The sequence below is a fragment of the Myotis myotis genome, unplaced genomic scaffold (assembly GCF_014108235.1).
Source record: "Myotis myotis isolate mMyoMyo1 unplaced genomic scaffold, mMyoMyo1.p scaffold_m19_p_6, whole genome shotgun sequence".
Lineage (NCBI taxonomy): Eukaryota > Metazoa > Chordata > Mammalia > Chiroptera > Vespertilionidae > Myotis > Myotis myotis.
In genome coordinates, this window is record NW_023416368.1 from 90122040 (window position 1) to 90130566 (window position 8527).

Sequence of the window (8527 nt, forward strand, 5' to 3'; positions counted from 1 at the left end):
GTGGGGGCGAGGGGGTCAATTGGTTAGAGCATCGTCCCAATAGGCCAGGGCTATGGATTCGTTCCCCAGAAAACTGTATAGCCCGGCCAGTGTGGCTCTATGGATTGAGCCTTGTCCCATGCACCAAGAGGTCACCAGTTCCATTCCTGGTCAGGGCACATATAAGAATCAACCAATGAATGCATAAATGGGTGGAACAACAATTTGATGTTTCTATCTTTCTCAAATCAATAAATAATTTTTTAAAAAAGGAATAAATTGTAATCACAGTACTTGTTCTTCATTCCAGATTTCATTGGAGGGTATAGCATATTTTTAAACATTTTAATCTAATCAGCAACTCCCAAGATGGCTGATTGTCTGCCCTGAATTTGCCTTAGGACCACTATCTCCATCATTTCAACGAACGTTCTAACTGCAGTCAGAGGTCTGAGGATTGCTATTTTCAAAGCCTCTTCTACTCAGTCTCCCCCCTGCATGCTCTAAAGATCCTAAAAATACTTCATTCTTGTTCTCCTTCACTTTAAGATCCACAGGGACCTTATTTTCTTCAACTTCTCTTATTAGGGGGTGGGAGGGAAATGAGGGCTTCTTTATAAACATTTGTGGAATTCCATTTTAGACATGACACTTCTTAAGGACCAGTTTTCCCAATTTCATCTACATCCACATCATGTGAAATTTCAAATTGACCAGATGACGATTTTTTAAATATTTAAAAACTCACCCTGGCTGGTGTGGTTCAGTGGTTAGAAAGCCAGCCCAAGCACTGAAGAGTCATGGGTATGATTCCTGATCAAAGACATGTCATGTATCTGGGTTGCAGGTTCAATCCCCAGCCTTAGCCCAGGCGCATGTGGGAGGCAATCAATCGATGTTTCTCTATCTCCTCTCTCTCTCTCCCCCTCCCTTCCACTCTCTAAAAATTAATGGAGAAAATATCCTTGGGTGAGAATTAACAAAAAAGAAAACTACTCATCTAACATCAGTTCAAAACACATCCTTTTTAAATCTCTGTGTTCTGAATATTTGGAGCAAAAACAAACAAACAAACCTATAAGCCGTGTGTGTGTGTGTGTGTGTGTGTGTGTGTGTGTGTGTAATAGAATGCTAAAACAAAAGCAGCCTCAGCTTTCTTTAAAACGGCGAGGTCACACCAGTTATGGGTACAGACACTATTGATTCCATGGCCTTTTGTGACTAGATATTGATCAGTGCAATAAAAATTGCTCATCACACTCTGGTGGGCTTGATGTGGCTCCTTGCCTAGGACAGATGCATCAGACTCTCAGGAATATCAATATATTTCATCTCATTTTATCTGTATTTACACTGCCTTTTTGTTCCTATAGTTTCTTTTCCTGATAACTTGGACATAAGTTCAAAATAAGTAAAGAAAAATTCCTCATTTTGTCACAGAATGATATTAATGACAAGGGTAGGATTTCTTCAAATTGGGTAACTTTGGGGCCTTTCAGCCTGGTGTTGTCCCTTAGATCCTCTTCTGAGTAATTTTAAAACACAAAGTTTGAACCCTAGCTGGTTTGGCTCAGTGGATAGAGCGTCAGCCTGCGACTGAAAGGTCCCAGGTTCGATTCCGGTCAAGGGCATATACCTTGGTTGCAGGCATATCCCCAGTGAGGGGGTGGTGTGCAGGAGGCAGCTGATCGGTTTCTCTCTCATCAATGTTCCTAACTCTATCCCTCTCCCTTCCTCTCTGTAAAAAAATCAATAACATATATTTATAAAATAAAATAAAAATATCAGACCATGTCTGTGCGAGGTACAGCGGGGCTTCCTGCTCTGGCATCACGAGAGTCTCCAGCCTTGCAGAGTGACAATGGCTAAGAGTGGTTTCCTCTGCCCTCCTGTTTTATGCCAACATTGTAGACAATAGCCAGAATTTTTTACTGTACCTTGTCTATAAATCGAATTCACACGGTCTTGGGAATTAAGTTCATCCTGACCAATCTGGGTGACCAGTCAGTCAAAACGGTTTTTAGAAAGAGCTTGCCCCAGGTTGACTGATTTAGAGTTTTTTCTTGTGTTAATTATCAGCTATTTCCCCTTCAGTGTTGGTGCTGAAAATTACTTCCAAACCCATAAAGACTTGTTGAGGACATTCTAGAATCCCCCATATTATTATAGTTGTTACAGTAACCGTGGAACCCACTTTTTTCAAAGCTTTATTCAGTGTTCCCTACCCAGGCAGAAAAGGTTTCAGAGGGAGGACGAATCCCCTAGTTGTGGGAATGAGGCTGCCGTTTCCTAAATTATTTGTGGTTAGAACCATGGATACCACCTTGTCTAGCACTTGGTCCGCATCATTTCTGCAATCTGCTGTAAGAGGGAGCGGAGGGCAGCCTAGGGAGCCTCAACACCAGCTGGAGGAGGGTCTGGATTACCCAGAGGACAGGTCCGGAGGCTGTATTGCATAGTCCCTCTTCAGCACTGCTGTGATCAGGTGCTTGTAGGAAAGCCATACAAAGAGCAGATGTGTGTAGAGCAGTGGTTCTCAACCTGTGGGTTTGCGACCCCTTTGGCGGTCGAACGGCCCTTTCAGGGGTTGCCTAAGACCATCCTGAATATCAGATATTTATATTACGATTCATAACACTAGCAACATTACAGTTACAAAGTAACAATGAAAATAATTTTATGGTTGGGTCACACCATGAGGAACTGTATTTAAAGGGCCAGAAGGTTGAGAACCATTGGTGTAGAGGAAGAACGTTGTGTGGTCAAGAAACAAGGTTGTTACTCTTATCTTGAGTCGAGCAGAGACCTGTATGAACAGTAGGGCTTTGTGCCTTCGACAGTGTGAAAGAGGGAGCCTGTGTTACTCTGAGGCTGGACCTGACCTGCCTCTGTCTAGTCAGCCGAAGTGAATGGGGTCAGGGTTTGCTGCCTTCATCTATGCAGTCACAAAGGTGAAGATGATCCTGGAGAGTATATTCCCTCCCAGGAGGCCTTGGCCTCACGCCCCAGCAACCTTGCTAAATAACACCTTTGTCTGAGATAGGGTTATGCGCCTTCTCTTCTACATCCTCATGACAAGTCTACATGGCTTAAGATCAAGAAGTGAGGACATGGCCGTCGACCGTCCCTCCAGGCAGCTCTGAAGTGGGGCCATGCACACTGCCTTCCTGTAAGTTCGTGCCCAGACTCCTTTCCCTCCCTTGACTAACTGTTTCCAGATAACTTTTTTTTCCATGTTAAAGTGCAGTGCGTGTCATAGGGAGGAGGCCTACCATGGATCTTGACCTGGGGCAATAAGGATGCGTCTTTTGTCTGTCGGAGCACCTTTTGGAAGAGCCGCCATGAACCCTCACTTTTCCTTTCTCGGTGCACTGTGACCAATAGCTGTTTTTCCTAATAGAAATGTCAGCAGGTATTTTCCAAGAAAAGATCTGGTTTTCCTTCCTAACGAGGTGGTCAGATGTATGCGGTTAACTGGTGGTGTACTTTTTTTAAAGGCTTCTCTGGATGATGGGTTATTTCCTTGTGTTTAGAGATTACTTGCTTTTCAGTTATGTTAAAGAAAATGGTGGAAATGTTATTTATTGGCAGAAATCATTTATTAACTGTTTTGTGAACAAGAAAATTTGTTAAGACTTTCTTACTGTAAATTGGAAGTCATCTTTAAAAAAGAAAAGAAAACACTCTTAAAATTAAATGTTGGCTCCCTGTGTGTATTTCCTGGTGGGGGCACTTATACTTGGCTCTTACCATTCGGTGCTTCCACAAGAGGAGAAAGCCTGACTTTGACGTCTGGCCTGGTCTCTGGAAATGCCAAGCAATCCCGCTCTGGAGGAAAGGAATCCCCTCACAAAGAAAGACGCTTCCTCTGCCGCTTGCACCCGCTCATTTTAGACCAGCTCGGTGGCTGCAGTGGCGTTTCTACTTCTCCCACTCAGCACCCACTCCCTTGCCCAACCTCCTTCCTGGCACTCTGCCCGCTACTAACACATTCAAGTCCCAGCTCTTCGTGTGGCTTCTCCAGGACAGGCTGCTCCTTAAAGACACAGAAGGAAAACGTCCCAGAAAACCAAATCCTTGCAAAAGATGTAATTATGATGGTGGTTTAAGAACTCTGCATGTGGTCCTAATAATAGACATGGATGAATTCTGTCTTAGGAGAAGTTGCGGGAGCCAGAGAAGAGTTGAATGTGGAGGTGAGGTGGACTGCTCAGGAAAGGCAGTGTTGGGCCAGCCTCTTGATTCCTCTGACAAGAAGAAATACGCAGATTCACAAGGAGAAGTAATCTCCACTGAGCAATGGGGTGGGGATAGAAAAAGCGCACAGGGCCCTTGGAGTAGACAGCGTGTCCAGGAGGGAATTCTATCTGTTACACAGTGAAGGTAGGAAGTCTGAACCCAGGGCCTGCAGGCCTGAGTGAGGCAAGTTCACTGTAAGTACGTACAGTGACATCAGGGGCCACAGTACAATTTATAGGCCAGGAAACGAGCCCAGATTTCTAATTTCGAAGAAGCCAAGTATGCATTTTGGGATCTTTCCCAATAAATGGCGTCCTGGCTTAGCAATGTCCTTATACCCCAGCTAAACATTCAATGAAATGAGGCTATATTTACCCTTATTTCCAGCGTTATGAGAAAGAATTTTTTTAAGCCTGGAAATGAGGAACTAGCATGCAAGTTCACGGTTACCTCTCCCTGGACATTCAGTCCCACTTCCTTGCCTGCTCTATGTAATTGCATGGCCTTGTTTTTGTATCATGACTTTTGGGTTTTAGGAAAAGCCTTCAACGTTGAGGCAGTGGACTAATAACTTAATGGTAACTGAGGCCGTCTTTATAACGTTGCTGCAGTTGAGAAGGTTCATCGCAGAACTCAAGGCGGCAGAAGACAAGGCGATTCTTTGTTTGGAGGCCAGAGCACTACCTCACGATGTCCACTGGCCGGCAACGCAGCCCTCTTATCCTCCTCATCTGAGTGTGCCCGCGCTAGGAAAGACGCTGATGCAGACCTAGTTTCCCCGCTCCTGGTCTGTGCGCCCTTTGTGGCTGAGTCCCCTTGGCTGGGCTTCCCTCTGAGGTCATCACTTATTTATCCTTGCCTTTTAAACTCTGCTTTCTGAAGAGCTGTCAGCCGCTTGCTCTTACTGTCGTGAGAACTAAAAGAGGCTCATTCCTCCAGCGCAGTTCTCCAAGGCACCCCATCTGCGCCTGGCGCTGTGTGCTCGTCTATAAAGGGAGGGGAGAGGGGGCGGCGGGTGATGCCAGGGCAGCGGCTTCCTTGGAGATAGACTAGATACTGGACAAAAGGCCGCGTCCTTTCTCAGCCTTGGCGATTCATGCGATTGACACTGAGGAGCCTGAACAGATCCCAGTTCCATCATGGGTGCTATAGAAAGGAGGTCTGTGCCAGGCAGGCCTGGAAGCCTCATTCTCTATTCCCATGGGGATATACTCACTCACCCTGGCTGCCCACACTGCCCACACTTGACCTGGAGTGGGAATTTTTTCACTCGAGATCCCTTTCCTTACAGGGACGATACCCCAAATCTTGGATTCCAGAGGGCCCAGGTCATGCTGTTGCCAGCTTAGGGAGGTCCTCCAAGCCTCACCGTGGGTCTCTCATGTTCCTCTTCAGTTGTTTCTGTTCCCAGGAAGTTTGGCTTGGATGAGGGCCATCAGGAGAACTTGGTATTGGCAGGAGCTGGAATCAGGAGGGGACCCAGGAGAAAGGGGTGGAGCCCAGAGGATGCAACATCATCAGGATTTGTACTGTTGTGCCTGAGTGACTTGGTTTCAATTCCTCACTACGTGGTCTTCCTCTCTAGAGAGGTCCCAACTCCTTGAAAGGAACCGTGCTTTCTTCGCTAATCCATTCTGGTCTGTTTGTTCAGCTCTCCTGGCAGGAAGAGAGCACTCTTCTGACAGCACAAATAAAAACCCGCTTAAAGCCTAACTGAAGAGTGTCGGAGCCCATCCCTGTGGAGGAGAAGGAAGAGCAGCGCCCCTCCGTTGTCCAATATGGGGGCTGGGGCACAGTGCCGGGTGCCAGCTCAGGGTAGATCTGAGCGTGCCATTCGAATGCCAGGCTCCCTGTGCTAGATAAACACACTCCTCAAGAAATGAGAGTTCAGGTTTATGTCTCCTGGGATCCCTTGCTTGCTTTTTCCCACTTGAGAAATAAAACTGAATTCTCTGCTCACCCTACTCACTCACAATAAAACACGACTTCAGTGCTATTTCCATTCACCCTTCCTCTTGGTGACAGAGGTTGGTTTTCACCGTGACCCGCATTCCTGTACAGCGGTACAGCCACCCCTTTCCCCCGCCCCTCTTGGGAAGAGCCACATCTATTGGTAGTCGCTTGGCTAATCATCCCTCAGGGTGACGGACATGGACAGACCTCTGTTGACTGGGTGTCTTGGGGGTAATCCTCAGAACAAAAGGATGGGGGTGGGGCATACGGCTGACAGGATCAGATGGCTAGGAAAACAGAGCAGTTACATAACTGTGTTTACTATGGCTCAGGTGGCTCTGAGAAGGCAGAGGTGGCCCCCTGACAAGAGGTAGTGCCAGGGGGTGGGGTCAGGTGGGGTCAGGGGGAAGAGTCGCCTGGAGGGAGGGCCTGTGAGATGATAAGGGAGTCCGGAGATAATGCATTAGGATGAAAGGAATCTGAATCTGCTCTGTTGCTGACAACAGCCGCGTTACCTAGCACAGCCTTGTAGCCCCAGCCTCTCACTAAACCATGCCAGCTGTCTGCGGGTTGGGCAGCAGCAAGTAGAGCCGAGGCTGGAGGGAGGAGTCGAGAAATCAGACACCTGGTTCTGGGCTGAATCTCTGGACTTTGCTGCTTTTTCCCTTTCATCTCCCACTTTTCAAAGAGGAACGATTCTTGTCTCTAAATACGGGCAGAAAAAGTGCTGGTCATGGTGCCTTATGCTTTCTGTCCCCACTGATCTCTGATCCTCTCTTCTGTGGCTGGTGGGCATCAGGGAGCAGGGTGGGGGGCCTTGCAAAGCTCCTGCTTGGGCCGAGCACATAGTCTAAAACTCTGGGAAGAAGGGTGACTTCCATGGGCACCAGAGCAAAGCAGGCTCCGAGCTGAGAGCGGTGTGAGCCCGGCAGAGCCTGGGTGACAGGAGACAGGCAGAGGTCAAACCGCCCCAGAGAAAAGCTCCGGGCTCCAGCACAGCCTGCGCGACTTCCTGCAACGCTGTTGCTGGCTCACTATTCCCATAGAGATGACGCTGGTAGCCTTGTGAGGAGCAGGAAGTGGGGACCTTGGTCAGCTCAGTTGCACCCTCTACATTAAATATTTATCTTGGAGTTCAGGTTAGAGCCCTAGAGAATGAGAGAAGCTCGCTGCTGGGGAGAAGGGGGAATGACCAGGATTCCTGCAGCTGGAAGATCTTCGGCGCCACCATCATTGGAGAGCAAGGAAGAACATGGAAGAGGCATGGCCCCTCTTGGCCGAGAGGACCGTGACAGGTGGGGCGCAAAACTGGCGACAAGGGAAAGGGGCGCAGCTCTTGTCCCCGGGGGAGGGAAGAGGACGGTGACCAGGGTGTCTAAGCTTCACAGGAGGGCACATGCACTGCCACCAGCCCTCCTGTCGGCAGCTGTTTTCTCCGAGTGGGGCTGCTCTCCCACCCAGCTTTCCAGGAGAATCACTGAGTCTTGGGGGGCCTAAGAGGGGACCTCCTTCAGCTCCCTGCTTAGTGTAATACGTGCCTTTACAAGGTGCCTACCCCACACCTGCAGACTCGGAGCCCCTGTGATCCTTTAAAAGCTCTTCCTTGGAACCTTGCATCCGCCTCCAAGTGTGCACCGAACGGTCCCCCTTGTGCCAGTGCAGCCCCCAGACACTGGGAGCCAGCCAGCAGCCTCTCCCCTCAGCTTCTCCGCAGCCGGAACAGCCCTCCTCCCGCTGTTGGTCTGTGATATTGTTTCCTGCTGGTTCACCACAACCAGGGTAGCCCATTAACTGAATTGAGAGAAGATAAACTTAATGGCATCAATGACTGTAGACATTTTAAAAAAATTGTTTCATCTTTTCTCCATTCCCGCCCTTTTCAACTTTTGAGTTGAACGATGCACTTGAAAAACACTAGTGCAGCGATTTTCATCTCATGCAGCACATCAAAACATATGTTTTTTTTGCCAATCAGGTAAAAAAAATAGGTATAGTTTTGATTGATTTCAAAATAAAAAAAATAATAATAGTAATTATCTACCCTTTTTGCTCCAAAGTGATTTTTTAAAAAGTCAGGTGGCCCATACTTATACATAAGGATTTCTGGTACCAAGAATTAACCAATCAGATGCAACCTTATTATGCGTGACCAATAAGATGCAACTCTATTATATGACCTATATATTTATGGTCCAATCCAGGGCAGTCACACCAGAGGGCTATTGTCATTTTTTAAATTTGACAATCTGAGGGGAAAGAGGTCAGTGCTCCTGACTAGTCAGGAATTGCATGTTTTAAACATTCTTGCGGCGCACCGGTTGAAAATCGCTGCTCTAGTGCATGGTGGCCGCAGGAC